Source organism: Pelodiscus sinensis, chromosome 10 (genome assembly GCF_049634645.1).
Source record: "Pelodiscus sinensis isolate JC-2024 chromosome 10, ASM4963464v1, whole genome shotgun sequence".
NCBI lineage: Eukaryota > Metazoa > Chordata > Testudines > Trionychidae > Pelodiscus > Pelodiscus sinensis.
In genome coordinates, this window is record NC_134720.1 from 15,672,491 (window position 1) to 15,690,000 (window position 17,510).

General features: G+C 38.4%; 1 protein-coding gene across 2 annotated transcripts in view; it reads right to left on the reverse strand.

Moving 5' to 3' along the window:
• The window catches only part of PAX3 (paired box 3), a 108,123-nt gene that overhangs the window by 50,391 nt on the left and 40,222 nt on the right, over window positions 1-17,510 (reverse strand). The window lies entirely within an intron of this gene.

Here is a 17,510-nt window from a genome sequence, read left to right on the forward strand (position 1 = left end):
AGAGCCCTGTACTTGAAAAGGCTTTTCTTAGATGGCTTCCATCTTAATATTCTAAGGCCAGATCTGCACTGCACCCAGCAGCTCAGCTTAAGGTATGCAACTCCAGCTATGTAGCATACATAGCTGGACCTGGCTTACCTTAAGCTGAGCTTGGTGGCGTCCCCACAGTCGAAGGGAGCAAACACTCCTGTCAGCTTTCCATATTCCTGGAAACAGCAGGAGTACAGTGGGGGTGCCCTCTGAGATCAATTTAATGAGTGTTAACTAGACTTGCTAAATCAAACTCTAGAATATTAATTGCAGCAGCGTCACTCTTCCACAGAGTGAAGATGTGGCATAAAGGGGGCAGAGACCTTACTAAGTTCAATGGCAAGAGGTGAAACAAACACTACACATAAAGGTGCTCTGCAAGTTTAGTAAGGGCCAGTCTTAATGCCTTATTCCTTCTCATAATGCATCCACTTTACAGCTGCTTTTTAGTGTGAAGCGTCTTCATCCCTTGCAAAGTGTCTCTGCCTCTTACTGCTATAATGAAGCACACAATGGACAGCATGGAACTGTTAGTCACCAAACATATCTTGTGACATGCACCATGTGTTTCTTCATACTTTAATGATTGCAAGCAATTGCTCGAGTAATATTCACAGATTATTTATCATTTAAAAATAAAATACTGTGCCTGACTATACCAATTTGTAGGACTGTTAGGCTATCATCTGCAGCTATATATAGGGAGTATTAAAAATTGTACATGATTTAAAACCATTCTTATTCCCATTAAAATCAATGGCAAAACTCCCAGTCATTTCTACTGCAGCAGCAACTGGCCTAATGGTAAACTACTGGCTAGTGCTATGATCCCAAAAATAGCTTGATGGGACAAAATTGACTCAAAAACATGAAAACTGTGAATCCAACAGCTTTCTATGGATGATAAGAAGTTAACCACTGGGCCTCTTTAGGTTCCCTTAGGGACTCTTCCTTTACAATATAATTAAGTTATTTAGATGAGAAGATCTATTGTAAAATATAAAGTTTTGAAGTAACAGAGGAATTGGATGGACTAACCTCTGAATACCCAACTTGCATTGAAAATGATAAACAAACCAAATAATGTTTTATGGTTATTGAATATTATCAGGCCATATGTAGACCCTGTACCAATGCCCATGTTGAAACTTCATCGTTTATTTATCAAGATCCTCAAGTAAGGGTATGGGATGATTGGTCAATATGAATATTGTACTCACATAAGCTAGATGTGAGAGAGCACTATGATTTCTGCTCATTTTAAAACTCCTCTGGTGATCCCTTCCCTTTGAAAACTACAACACATTGCTCTCTTCTGTGCTTGAAACCCAATAAACAAACACTCTCTGCACAAATGAGCCAGCCTTCCAACACATGTTGCTGCCTCTGATCCACTCTGTCTCCAACTTTAAGAGATAAACCCAGTTCTCATATGACCACTCCCTATTCCCACTGAGGTATTTCTGCACAGTCTCTGTTCCTCCTCTGCTCCCTCCCCACTCCCACTATATTTTCCACTGAGAAGCCCTTCTGTCTTTTTCTATTCTCTCTGCTGACCCTGATGCCAACCTTCATCTAAAACACTCTTCAGTCCCGCTCCACTTTCAGTGACATCCACCACTTCACTTGTGAAGCTGGATGATCTATCCTTACAGGGATTTCTCTGCACCCTCCCTAAATTTCCCCATCACCATCAACATTCCACAGTGGTCAAACCAATCAAGATTAAGAACATACCAAGAACCACAAATATACCAACCTGTCATTGGAAGGTTCAAGTGGTGTAGGAACAAACAGAAGCACAAATGCAGCTATCTACTTAAGAAACACAACATATGTCTCCACAACATAAGGGAAGTTCCTGATGTTTGTGGGTCAAACTTTTCCCATTTATTGAAGTTGCAAAAGATGGCTGCTTGTGCATCTTCGCCAGTGTTTTAGACAATGGCATAAGAAGTACATTTACAAAGATTGCAGAGAATACCATGCTGGGAGGCTTTGTCTTTAATAGGTTTAAAATGAAAAATGATCTGGACAAACTGGCCCAGTGGCTTGAAGAAAATAGGATGAAATTGAATAATAAGGACATTTACAAAGTACTCCACTTGGGAAGGAACATCAGTTGCACACATACAAAATGGAAAAAGTAGATCACAAGCTAAATAGGAGTCAGTGTAAAAGTGTTGCAAAAAAAAGCAAATACCATCCTGTGATGTATTAACAGGAGTGTTGTAAGAAAGACATGAGAAGCAATTCTTCCATACTACTTCTCACTGATATGACCTCAACTGGAGTATTGTGTCCTGTTCTTGGAGCCACATCAAAATGTGGAAAGTCTAGAGGAGAGCAATAAAAATTATTAAGTTCTAGAAAACACGACTTCTGAGGAAAGATTGAAATAACTAGATTTGTTTAGTTTGGAGAAGAGAAGACTGAGTAGGGACATAATGGTTTTCAAGTACATAAAAAGTTATTGCAAGGAGGAAGGAGAAAAATTGTTATTGTTAATCTCCAAGACGAGGACAAGAACCAATAGGTTTAAATTTCAGGATGAGCGCTTTAGACTGGACATCAAATTAGGAAAAAACTCCTAGTTGTCAGTGGAGATAAATATTGGAATAAATTGCCTAGGGAGATTGTGAAATCTCCCTTTCAGGAGGTTTTTAAGAGCAGGTTACACAACCATCTATCAGGGATAGGCTAGATCAGTAGAGGCAACCTGGAGCCCAAAGGTGTGGCCCACGAGACATTTTGTTTACCATTGCCCATGTACTGGGTTGCCAGATTCTCCTAGTTTTTATCCATTTTTTTTCCTTCCGGTATTACAAAAGTGACACACACTTGAAGCAAAGACATGTAAAGTAAGGTTCATGTATTTGCACAAAACATTGTGACAGCCATGCACTCCCTCTGCATATAACCAAAGTGCTGCTAGAGTTAAACTAGCACACCCCACAAACTCTAGGTACACCAGCACAGTTCAATGATTCTATGATCTACTCAGTTAGGACTAGTAGGAGGTGCAGTAACTTCAAAAGACATGAAAAGCCTTACATTTAATGGGGTTTTTTTACATTCTTTTTTCTACGAGAGTCAAAAAGACTGAAACAATAGACGATGTTCTGGGACTACAAGTTCAAATTAGTCCAACCTGGGAAAATAACTGGCTTTCTCACGAGTGATCATTGGCTGTTATCTTAAAATTACCGCAACAGTTATTCCTGGCTTTGGAAAGTATCTATCAACAGAGCCTTGCATAGATTTAAAATAGTGTATCTGCACCCACATCTGTATCTGTAAAAATGAGTTGTGGATATCCACATGCAATATCCGCAGATGTAAAGTGAATATCTGCAAATTCACAGGGTTCTACATACAAAATTTGTATCCACATCCCCATTCACATCCATGGATGTGGAGACCCATGGATATAAAGCATGCAGGGCTCTATCTACCAAGGTGAAATTGATATAAATAGTAAGGCTGGCGGACAGCTTTTGCTACTACATTAAAAGATGATTATCATTCTCTCTCATGTACTGTTGAAACCACTTGGATCATTAAACAATTCCATCTGGGCATCTGCTGCAATAGTAGTAGATCTTTGTGCACCAATAGGAGCTATACTTGTATCAATCAAAGAGATGTTCATCGAAAACAAGAAGGAGCAAAGACTTTAGTCCAGAATTTGACTACTGAAAGCATATCAAATCTTTAAGTGAAGAGAATCAGATGTATTTGTTAAGCTAGCTGAAAAAGTATACAGATTTGATTTTTACACATCTACAACGGTGATGTCTGGATTCTATTCAACCTCTACATAGCTTTTGCAGATTCCTTATAAAACACTGACAGATGACTGGAGTGAGGCACTACCAGCAATGGGCTTGTCATATGATTAGGACAGAACAGAGAATTTGAACACAGAGGGATGTCAAGCAATAAATGAATGAAGATCCAACTTCAATTTCTTTTTTAACATTAGTAGTAGTTCGACCTGATCTTTGTCTCCTGGGATGAAGGAAGTAGGAATTCGTCTCTTGCTACTCCCAGTCACAATTATAGTGGAGTATTCTTTTTTCATAACTAAATATAATTCTGTGTACTGAATTATACGTGATCACGTGCAAGAACTAATGAGCATATCAGTTGTAGGATGTGAGGTACCCAACACATGAGAAGACACCAAAGATGAATGCACTGCATTCAAGAAGTTCATTTACATAGCTGTACAAAATTACAAGGAGAAACCAAGAAGGCTGTAGATGAAATGCTTCATAGAAGAGTTAAGTAGCCAACTTTAATTTGTGTGATGCTTTTAAAATTATGAGTTAAACTTAATAAAAAAAATCATGTAATATTTTTCAGTTTTTACTATGCTGCCCTACAGCCCATCTTCACTCTTCACCCTCATGGTCTCACCCCTCTGCCTCCTGCAAATGTAAACATCACCCCCAATTAAAATTCCTGGAGAAAATACTGCTTCCCTGAACACCCACTGAGGCCATCCTTGTCCTTTAACGAAGATTCCCCAATTCTCCTAATCCCATCTTCTCTTGTTAAAACAGTCTCCACTGCAAAGAGACTTCCCCCTCTCCCAATCTTTTCCTTCCTGTACCACGCAGACAATACTTCAGTACAAAAACTCTCAAGTCATTTCTATCCCTGCGGCAGATGGATTCTGTTGCTTCAGCGGACCAGACTCCATGTTTTTAAGTGAATCCAAGTACCATCAAAATGGCATTTGATGTACTTACTAAGCAAACATGTTCCATTTTCCATGTCCAGCATTCAGGATAGGAAGCCCTTTTATGTCTGGGGTTTGTTTGTTTTTTCAGATGGACTTCTGTTTTTGGAGAAGGAAAAAGGTCATCACTGTACAAAACACAAGTGTATTCACCTCCAAGTTTGATTTTCCAGTGGTTAGTGATTATTAGTGTAAACTTCACCTTGTGTGGATTCACAAGTCCCTCCATTCAAAATTCACAGTCCAATTAACACAATTTTCCTGAAAATGAATGTTACTACAAAGTCATAGGCAAGACTTGGGTCTAACAAGTATATGCTCATCTGCAAGAGTTTGTGGGATCTTGAAGTGAGATTAGTTTCAATTCCAATGTAACAGAAAATTGTTTCTTCTAATGACCAAAATTGTGTTCACCATGTAGACAGCTTCTAGTAATCTAGTTAAATCAGCTGTTTATCAGAAAGTTAACATATAGTCAATATCAATGGCAGCTACCTTATTCTCCCTGATAAATTTGCTTTTCTATGTCATGGTCTAAATTTGGCCACCAAAAATAACATCTAGCCAAAGTCTCATTTTTACTATCCTGTATGATAGTCATATAATTCAACCATCATCATCATCATATGTAAAATGCATTTGTATTACTTTCCCAATTAACCCATGGTAAATGATCAGGTCAAGATTTTAAAAGCATAACCACCCATCTGCCATGAAAAGTTAATAGAAATCATGCTGTGCTGTTACAGCAATGGAAAATGCTTTGCTAAATTCATGGCACTGCTTTGAAAGATTTATTCTCTATTAAAAACCTCAATTATTCTTAAACCATACACACCAGACTCACATAGACAAAACATCACATTTTTCATTATTTTACTCAAAACAGTGTTTAATTTAGCTTGCATGGCCATCTTTATGTTATCTTTCAATTCCATGCCAATGAGAATTCTGCTGATGCTGTTCCACAGACAAAGATCCACACATAAAAGACAAACAGGCTTGTGGTCAGCTTAACGTTTACTAACAGAACAACAAAAACAAGAAAGAATAAAAAAGTAGAGCCTCCACCCGTGAGAGTGTCAGCGTGTGGGAGTCTGCATTGAACTGAACGTGGCTGCATGGCTTTGCAAAGACATAGCTACCTACAATGAGAAGGTGAATAATCTTCTCCCCCATTCACACTAGTTCAGAGAGTTGTGCAAAAATAATGATGACGTGATTTGCATTTTCATTACAACTTTAAAAGAGCCCAGCATTGTCAGAAGTTTTGGATCCTTCCACATGAACCACACAAACAGAGGCTTGTTTCTGGTTTTGCATCAAAGCCATCCAAAATGTGTGGTTTCAGTTAGAAACCAGCCTGCGGCACAGAGTTTAGATCCAGATCTGGATTAAAACTCATCCAAAATTGAAGGACCCTTGTATCCGTGGTCTTGCCCTTCGCTGGCTTCAGTGTGAAACGAGGTGGAACTGCCTTCGGATTGAGCTTCCCTTTGAATATTTGGGTTCTTTTAAACCTGAATTCTGATTCCAGTTTCAGAGGGATTGAACTGAACTCCTGTAATCTGAAACCATTAAAAGTGCAATATAAATCCTAACAAACCCAAGCCTCAGAGTCTCCTGCAGCCCAAAATTATTACTTTTCAAGACAGAAATACCAAACTTTGCCTGGTTAAGTGCCATGCTGACAGCTTTCCAAGAGCCTGAGGGCTGCACCTGTATCCAAACAAAACAACTGTGCTTTTTAAAATTATAATCAAATAGCAAGTAAGCTACTAATAAGATGGAATTTGATAAGTTAAAGGGTAGAATCCAAAGACATTGAAACTACTCCTTTGACCGTAACTCTTCCTCCATGCTGTGAATAAACAAAATAATGTCTCTTGTCTTGGGTCCCTGTTTTAATTAGTTTTCAGTTCTTTTCATTGTTCAATGTATTTGTTTATTATATTGGTAGGTTGATATTGGGCCCAACACTTCCTGTCTCTGAAATCAATTAGTATTGTCATTGACTTCATTAAGTGATCAAGACTGCGTTAATTATTTGTGCACACACCCAGAGACGTAGCTTTCTCTTTTCAGTCACATGATTAGTCCCATGGAAGTCAAGGGAAAAAATTAATCCCTGTTATCACTCCACTGACTTTAGTGAAATGAAACCAGGGATAAATCTGACCAAAATGGATGAATGTTATGACACAAAACCCTGCAAACTAAGCAGTAGCTTATACCCCAACTTAACCTTTTGTAGTCTGGAATTTTAAGGGCTGTAGATCAGCAAAGTATTAGCCCTAGTATACCATGTAATAGTAATTGATGTCTATCCATTGACAAATAGGGGCCAGATCTTCAGCTGGAGTAAATCAGCTTAGCTCTATTTGGACCAATTGTCTAGCTCCAAAACGTTTTATAAAATAACAGAACTACGAGTTAAAATGGTCTCACATGCAAAATGATGAAGCCAGTCATGCAAACAAACCTTTGCTTCTTTGAGCAATCACATGGGATTCGATGGGACTAATTCAGGGAGCAAGTGTCTGATTCTGCAAATCCTCTCTCTTTAATAGACTACGGGGTTATTTCGGAAAAACGGTCATTTTTCTGAAAAACTTCACCTACGTCCACACTGCAATCGCGTTCTTTCAAAAGAAAATTGAAAGAGGGTTTTCTGACATTGGTAAACCTCATTCTATGAGGAAGAATGCCTTTTCTAAAAGAGCTCTTTCGGAAAAAGGCGTGTGTGGACACAGAAGAAGGAGTTTTTTCGAAAGAAGTGGCCTCTGGGAAAAAGCTCAGGTACCTTGGTGGCCATTCTGCCCATAGTAATCACAGATTACATGCAAGAGAGCGTCCAATGATTGTAGATGCTCTCTTTCAAAAAAGTAGATCGCTTCTTCTATGTGCTTTTGGAGTGTGGACGCTCTCTTTCGGAAGATCTCTTCCAAAAAAGCTACTTTTGATAGAAGCCTAAAGTCTAGACCAGGGGCGTCCAAATTTTTTTCAAAGAGGGCCAGATTTGATGAAGTGAACATGCGTGAGGGCCGACCATTTTGGCTGACATTCTTTGAACCATTAAAATTAAATGCAAATTAACTATTTTATGCAAAGTTTATTGCAAACGGCATACTTTTCATTTCGTCACATGGATGACAAATCTAAACAGGTGTTAAATCACTCTGCCTTTCATATCTGAAGGCCAGATGAAAAAAAAATCTAGGAAGCTGAAATATATGTCAGGAACATTGTAAAGTACATTACATATTATTGGTAATAAAGGTTGTCTGTCAAGTTTTAAGTTCAAAAAATATGAACAGGAACATAACACCAAGTATACATGTTGTGTCCAAATATATTTATAACTGATTTAGACCAACTGACATTAACTGAGATTTTACAATGTATTCATCTCAATACATATGGATTTGTTGGGGGCCATAAAAGATAGATATTGCCAAATTACCTGTGGGGCCGTATTAAACCGGAACAAGGGCCGCAATTGGCCCGCGGGCCGGACTTTGGACATGCCTGGTCTAGACGCACCCTCAGACACTCCATTGCAGAAGCACTTGATGTCTTTTCAGAAAAAAATTCTTTCTGAGGTGAAGTCAATGGTACTCAGACAATTCACACCTTTGGAGGATCTGCCCCCTCTGTCTTTAGGCCTATTTATAATGCATTGCACCTTTTGCCTTCTTACCACAGGCACAATGCAGAGTGAGCTTTTTCCCTCTGGTTCTCTTCACAACTGGTTATAAAACCAGTTTAATGGCAAAGTGTTGCAAATACAGTCAAGCTTTTCTTAAAGAGCTTGGATCTATTATGGTGTAGCCACACTGGAAAACCACATTACCATTTTTATCAGCTCTGTAGGGTTTTCATTATGCTAATTGGTGTCTCTGGAGTTTAGGTCTTTGCAGTACAATGCTGAATACTAAGTGCACAATAGGGAATATGATATTCACAATACTTAAGTGAAATCCAATGGATAAGAAATTCTCTGCCATTTCTTGTCAAATTGAATATTTCACTAAGAACCACTTACCATCGCAAGTTATATTTTAATTGCTATTTTATACAAACTTTTACCGATCAATCACATGTATTGTTCTTATTAAAAGAGTAAAATGAAGAGCACAGTCAACAGCTCACCATTTTAAGCTGAACTCTTTAGAAAGTCAGCAAAAGGTTCTCCTAAAGCCACTGGAATAAAGTTATTTTAAAAAACCATATTCCACATTTTTTTGTTTGTTTCAATGGGGAGCATCTTAGCATGGAACCAAAATGAGTCAGCACCAGGAAGCACAAAAGACTGCACAAGGATTTTCTGCAGCAGGGACCTGTCAAAGCAAGTGGGCAGCCTTTGTGTGCTCTTGCACAGCAGGAGCATTCCGCCAGGTTTGATTTGCTGAGCACCACTGGCTGTGGCTACCCTGGATTCAGGGGGTTCCCACACGCAGAGCTGTGGGAAGAGAGGAGGCAGAACAGAAGAAGCTGCTTCCTCAATCAGATAAGCTCGCAAATTTGCTTCTCAAGAAATACGTGGCTTCCAGGAAAATTCAGTGGGAAGGACTGGCAATGTCTGCACCTCAAAGACCCAATATTTGCAATAGTTATTCTTTTAGCAGGACACTAACTATATTTCTGGTGCCTCTGCTCTGCTGGCTAAGGGAACAGTGCAAAATTACAGCAGGGAACTCTGTTTTGACATTCAAAACTATGTTTATCTTTTTATTAAAAATGATGTTTTTTCTTAAAGTCACCCACTCTGAAATCTTCTAGTTAGTATTAAGGGCAACTCCTCTGATTCACTGGTCATCAGAACACCTTATAATCTCACTAGGTTTTCTCAGTGAATGTATATTTCTTCCGGACACCTTGCAGAGGAAGCTTTAAGAATAAAGCCTGTGCTCAGAGAATGAATGGGGAGCCTCCAGTACACACTGACCCAAAGATAAACTTTGACCTGATGTTTGCTAATAACACTTCTTCTTAAGATGCCTTGTTTCTTTTATGAACTGCTGCTTGACCCTAGAATATAGAAGCTGACATGCATTAATATACATCTCTTAGTGCCCTTTGACTTGGCCATCAAGAACCTTTGACCTCAGACTTGATTCCTAAGCCTTGTCAATTGTTTTCAAATGGAAAATACTGATTTTTTAATTGTAATTAATTCATCTGAAGGTTTTATTAAAGCATTTCTCCTAAATGTTTAATTTGGTTGGATTTTAATTTTGCTATGACAGACGTTTGTTTCATGCCTTTGTCTGCCTGGTGACATGGTTAGTCCCAAAAAACAAATCTTAGAATTGTTCTTTAGGCCTTATTTACCATGGCATGTAAAACTCCCGGTAGTTCTAATTCAAGAGAATTGATGCTACTAGCAGCAGAGAGTCCTCAAATAAGTTATAAAATCACTGTATTTTAAGGAGTCCCCTTTCTATAAAATGTCTGCTTTTAAAATAACCATTAATGCTTTTAAGTTTCTGCAGTTTTTAGGCTTTTTTTTCCTATCTTGCTATTACATTTAGGATCTGATCCTACAGTCACTGAAGTCAACGACAAAACTGCAAACGCCTTCAATCACAGTAGAATTTGACTCAAGCATTCAGTCCCAATTTGCAGTTGATACTTAGGATTCCTAGACTGACTTCTTAAAAGAAACATCTTAACGGCCTCACGAAGTACTTTTGACTTCTAAGTGAATATATATATATGGAAACAGCTTATACTGTACACCCAACAGAACATCATTGTTTGCCTGGGCATAGTTTCCTTTTCCTGGTACATTCTGAGAAGGAAATTTCTAATTCCTGGAATCATATTACATGATGGCAGAAATGCTCTGCTTCTGTCTGTTTTACATCAGGACTGAGAGGTTGCTCAAAGAAAAAGAGTGTTTTCCCATGCTTAAATGATATATCAAATGCACACGGCATGCATAGCATTACAGCAATCAGCAGCTAGGAAGGAGAGCCATCAAAATCAAAGGGTTCCAGTCCCAACAAGAAGCACTGGGACATAGCAAATGACAGTTTGCGAAGACACAGTTACTAGCTTATCATTTTTTTCGTCAAGCCTGCTTTAACCTCCAAAGAGATGGGGTTAGGTACCTGACCCTACTAGAGCCACTCCCGGTTTACTTGTTTAGGAAACCTTTCTCAAAACGTCTAATTAGTCTTCTACTGTCAACTAATTTTACATAAGAGACGCCCCCCCCCCTCCCAATTGTGCATAAAGTTAAAAAAAGCTAAAGTACTCACGGGCACTCAGGAGACCTGAGGTAAGTTCAAAGATCTGCATAGACTCCCTGTGTCACTTAGGAAAGACATTTAATCTCTGTGTCTGGATTCCGCATCATGAAAAGAGCCATAATGTGATTTCCTTTTCTCCCTCTCCCCCCCCCCTTTTCTATCTCATCTATCTAACCTGAATGTACTCCAGGGCAGGGACTGTCTCTTACTATAGCTACACCTACACTACAAATGAGGGGTTTAATTACACATTCTCAAACACATGCTCACATAGGTCTCTCTAAACTAGTGAACATATCAGTAACATTGTAGCCACTTAGCACAGCCAGGCCACAGCTGAGGTACAAATAAGTGGAACTGAATCAGCATCCACTGGGTTCAGGCAGATTTGTACTTGGCATGTGTGTGGTGCCTCTGCTGCCAATACCCATGGCTACAACAATATTTATACTTACACAAGCTTGATGATGGTTAACATGAGCAAGTGTATGAGAGCAGGGGAACCACACCCCAGCTCATCATGCAGATGTATCCCATATGTACATAGAGTTGTAAGTACAGGGAACCTCAATCGCAATGGGGCATCTAAGAGGCAGTGAATTAATTGTTTTTAAATGTATTGCAAGCCACATTCTCAGGCTCTTGTAACTGCCTCTCTGCTTCTGAATTTGCTGTTTTGTGGGCACAACTCAGTACCAGTGCAGTTTAGGCCTTTAAGACATCTAAGCATTTGATTGTATCCGCAGGCCACGTACTTTGATCTCTCAATGGCCTCAATTATGGCCACAAATCACTGGGGGTGCAAGAGAGAAGCTCGCTAATCCCAGGCTGATAATTACACCCTTAAGTACAATTTCTTGTCAGTTAGGACACATTTCTTTACATCTCAGAACCAAATCTCGAGAAACTCCCTGCAATAAAATGCCCATTGAAATCGGTTGGAATAAACCTGAATAAGGTCAAATAAAGATATATATGAGGTATTCTACCTTCACAAGATGAGTATATTATAGGACATTCAAACGCTATGCTGTTTGCCGTGCATTTCATCAATGAATAATGCTCATCACTTTACTGTACAATAGGCCTTTATTTATTAGAATCTCTTTCATACAAACTGTTTCCTCAAATACTTAAAGAAAAGAAAGAAACAGTAAGTCCTTGCGCACCCATTGCTTTGTAAGTACAAAAAGTGCAAAAGTGCAGATTAGTCAGGGTGGGGCTGTGCAGACAGGAAACAGATATGTCACTTCCCAATCCACCCTCCCCCAACTGCAAAATTTCAATTGTTTCTCACCTGAGCCAGAAAACAGAGCCAGAGAAAAACTTCACTATCCAGCCCATCCCACAAATATACATGTAAATATTAAACTCCATTGAAGTCTGACCTACAGCTCATAGAAAACATTGGATCTTTCCATTGATTTTCATGGGCTTTGGATCAGGTCTCTTAATCCTGCTCACAGCAGAATGATGCCTTCGTATTCCTCCCCGATCCAAAGTCCATTCAAATTAGTGTGATTCTTTCCATTGGCTTCAGTGGGCTTTTCACTGGGCACTCAGTAGGTGCAGTGGTGAGGTCACGGAATGCAAGGACAGGCAGCCAGACAGTCAACCACTGAATGGTCACAATCCGTCAGAGCTGACGTCACTTGTGAGAAAAGCTGTTGAGAGGAGCATGAAAACTTTGGTTTCACTTTCCTTTTACCCCCCATAGCTGCACCAGTTCAATCCCTGGCATGGATGTGCTAAGCTGGTGTAAAATGTAATTTACACATGAAGCATACACCCCAGTTTAAAACCAGAACAGGCTGCCCTGAAGCCAGTCACATTGTATATCGGAGCAGCATGACTGTGGCAGATACCATGGTGCAAACAACATCCTATATAGACAAGGTGTAAGGGAAACCTCCACCATGTAGCTGAGCAAGGATCTACAGACCAGGGATTCTCATGGATCCCTGGGTTACATGGGCCAATCCAATCTGGACATCTTTGGCTCTCTGTACAGCACTGGATATTAGAACAGAACTGCAGCAACTCTGTTGGGGCTCTTTTAATCAAGTTTGTACATGTGCTCAGAGCATTGATGAGCCCATTTTACTAGACTGATATACTATCAGTTAATGTAATTAATAAACCTCTACACTCCTTAGGACATATGTCCTCCTTTCGCATCATCTCACTTGGAAGGGAAACCATTACAGTTACAGAGATATATAGGTTTTATAAAAGACCTGTTTTCAGGTGAGATTTGCAGAGAGCAAATAAAACAGGGATATGAGACAAGACTAGCTGGCACATGGCAAATGGAATTTACATATGCAGAAATGTGCTAGGAAGTGACCACATTATTTACTGTGTATTTTCCCAGCACACTTAGCCTATCTGGCAATACAAATGCTGCATGAAAATTAATTGACATGATACAATCAACATTTTTCCTCGTTCTCTGGGGAGCTTCGCTATCTTCAGCTAGCACAGCTACCTCTTTTATCTGTTTTAAGGTAATTTGCGGGTTTTTCTCATTGCTGGTTTGTAAATACCTATCAAGTTTATTAACATTACAGTCTCTCTATAAGGGCCTGATCCTAACCCCTCTGAAATCAATGCATATCAGCTTCAGTGATCTTTAGATCCAGTCCTCAAAGTGATCTGGAGGTACATACAAAAAATTTTTAAGTGCTCGCTGTTTGTGTACTGTTAGTCCCGCTGGAATTCCTAGACAATGAAGCTGTTCCATATACTGTCATTTTAAAGCTGCGCAGACAAATATAGGTTTTTTTTTAATTCTTTAATTCTTATGCTCAGAAAGGGTACAATGGCAGACCCTTCTTGCATGGTGCAGGCTTTATTAGTGGATTTGTTATGAATCTCTAAGTTTAAAGGAGATAGGAGAGAGGGGATTTAACGCAGCTAGAAAAATGTTGCTCCTGATTAAACTTTAGCCTGAGTGATTTTTAACTGATTATTTAAATACTTTTGGATGCTTTGTGAATCTATCATCACAAAAGTTACTTTTTCCACCACATGCAAATTTCTGACTGTTAATTGAGGAGTTTCTTTTATATATTGTCCATTTCAGATGTGCAATAAACTCATAATGCTTTTGATGAAAAATATGTTACCTTTTTGCACCAATAACCCTAATATCTTAGGATCCAAACCTGCATCATTCACAGCTGGTCATAGGGCGTATTATTGTGTGTAGTCCTACATATAGGACTTCTTGTGAGATGAAAGTTATCCTTGTGCATAGGTGTTTGCAGGAGCAGGCCCATAAACTTTAATTCCATTATTTTTACACATTTCACCCATTCAGAAATAATTGCTGGTCTTTCCAAACTAAAATCCATTATACCTAATAAGACATTACACTATATAGTCTGAAACCTACTGCACCATGTTTAAAAAGTCCATGTATTTAAAGAGTTTATGCATTTGCACATGATTATGCAATGGTCCGCATAAGCAGCATTTAGGTCACATGTATTCTCACATAGCAAAATATATTATTTCCCTGTTTTCATAATAATGACAATTTTATAAAACTTTATGAAACTATGGGCAGATCTGCCTGTGCAAATAAAAGATGTGTTTCTTTTTGCATGTGCAAATGAACATCACTGGAAAATTTGGCCCTAGAGTTTCAATTTAATTTATACCAATGAAAATTATTTGATGGCTGAAACTTGTCCTTAACTTACCCTGCTGTGGGAAAGTTACACAGGAGGCTCAGCCTATCTGTACTATAATGCAAGTAATATTAAATAGCAACAGAGATCCAGTCTTAGCTCTCCATCTCAGTTTATTGGCTTGCCCTCCATATTATATGTGGTTAAAAACTGCATTTGGTAGAAACTTTCGATTTGTAAACATCTTGCTCTTTAGGGCTCATGCCACCAGCAAGCCTGAAAGTGTAGCAAGAGTTCTCTACATGCTAATGCTCATATTTGTAATCTAAGATTCTTGGAGGGGGAGGGTGTGAAGTTATTATTTTTTTTCTTTCTAGCAGCTTGTCTACATTAAACTACCCTTTATGTATGTATGTTGAATAATTATGGAGCAGTGAGTATTTATCACCTTTTCGGAGCAGTAAGCAGAAAGAAATACAATACTATTACTTCCAGCTACTGGCTTTCCCAAGATAATTAGATAACACAGTGGACTGAAGCCTTGGTTAGTCTAATGCTGTTCAAGTTAAGTGATTGACATGCCTCTGTCTGGCTGCTCTATTAACTGTTTCATTTTGTTGCTATTTGCAGTTTGCTTGGCTAATACTCCGAACAAATACAGACTGTTTCTTTAGCCCCTTTTTTCTCTTTGACCTTCTCCTGCCCATTTTCTTTGAATCACTTCAAACTGCCTTGAAAAGGCCTGTTGAATGTGCACAGTCCATCAGAGTCCCAGGTTCATCCCATTCCTTGCCCTGAATGCTTTACTTCAAAGATGGGCCGCATTCTTTAATTGCCCTTTGAATTAATATCAAAGGGTCACAATGCGAGTGCCAAAAGAGAAAGAGGCTTTAATGAAGCAAAGAGCTGCCATTCATTTGCAGATAAGCACGTTTTTATGCTTGAATGGTCACCATGGCTAAATGCTTCGTGAAGAGGAGGCAGGACAAGGCAAACTGACTTTAACTTAAGTGGTGATTAGTTCAAACAAACCAGAGTAAACAAATAAAATCAACACAAACATCCTGACAACAGAAAATAAGTTAATACAGCCAAATGTGTTAAAAAACAACATGGGATTGAGTGAGTAAATCCATTCACCCTTTGCAAAATGTTGCATGATAGCTCCGCAGGGCCTCCGCTCAACCGCCACTCTAACCTTGTTTCCATTCGCTCTTAGCTTTCCTGAAATGTCTCTTTTTCAGTTTAAGCGTTCCATGCTTGGACTCAGCTCATAGGTGATTTTTTTTTTTTTTTTTTTTTTTTTTGGAGTGACTGTTGAAAATCTGTTCATTCTGTTTTGAGTTAAGCAACAGAAAAAAAAATTTCCCGTTTGGGGGGAAAAAAAGGAAATGTTTAAGGTCACACGTCTGGATACATTTGTACAAAAATATAGAAACTATAGGTGATTTCATTTGCTGATGAGCCCAAAAAGTGCAACATTTCTATGCCATTTTGTAGTTTCTTTATTGCCTGTGGCACTGTGACATCTCAAAAATATTTAAACCACACATACGGATTTTTTATTTGGTTGCTTGTTTTTTACTTACTAATCGATTGGTGCTATTTGAAGCCTAAGGAGTCACACAGAACAAAATTACACTACTCCAGAGTGCTACATCTGGAGTTTGTTTCTCTTTTTAAAAAAATTAAATACAAGAAAATCTGTGTGAAGTTTTAACTTCTATTACAGTGCAGCTATGGTCAGAAAGAGGTTTATGTAAAAATGGCATTTATCAGCTTCAAGTCTGTGTACAATCAGGTATATAGCTGCTTATTTAACAGACTAAAGTTTTGTATAGCTAAAAAAGTTGCATATTTACCATGGTATAGTCAGAAGTGATACAATGCCTCCCAGTGTGGACAAAATTCTATCTATAAAGATGCTTTATTCCAGTACAGCTACTCCCATATGGAAAAAGGAACAAAGTATACAAGTATAACTGCATTCACAGTAGAAGTCGTATCAGTATAACTATTTTGGTTAAAAAAACACACTAGATACATAACCAAAATAGTTATAGTGGTACAAAAAGTATGTGTAGACCAGATCTCAGGCCGTGAGCCTACAAACAGGTTTCTTACATCTTAATCATTTGACAAACTGCACAGAGAATTAGTATCTAAAATACATACTTAACCATCTTGTAGCTCTTAGCACCCTAATAGCAACAAAGAACAAAAGATTGTATTGTCTTATTCATCACTAACAGTTGCAGAATCCTTATTTTTAGTGGTAATGCACAAGTCAGAGAGGAAAAAGCAGCTTGATTTTGAGATTCCAAGTCAGGTTTGCAGTCTGACTGACAGAAAATTTTTTTTTTTTTCTGAAGTGGAGAAAAGGAGTGATACATGTGTCACTGAAGTACACGTTGAAAGACAATCAGTAGAAAATCAGAAGGGTGTCTATTTCAGAAGAGAAAAATTTTCACTACAACAATGCCAGAAAATTCAGAAGTTGAAGTTTCAGTCCTAACACTATATGACAAGAAGTGCAATACGACTAAATTAATGTAATGTAATATATTTAGCAACCTGGCAAGAAATTGCAAATATTAAAGTTGCTAAATTGATGCTGCTATTGGAACCTTACCTCTGATCGTCTGTTTTATTATCCACCCTAGAAATAATGTATATTCATTGTGAAATCTATCCACAGAAATTAAATACTCTCCGGATAAAAACCACAGCAAATTTTCTGAATTCTTAGAAGCTACATGTATGTATTTTATTACTATACTGCATTTTATAGATGAAAGAAAGCTATCTAATGTAATTACTTTGTATTTATTTATTATTGCA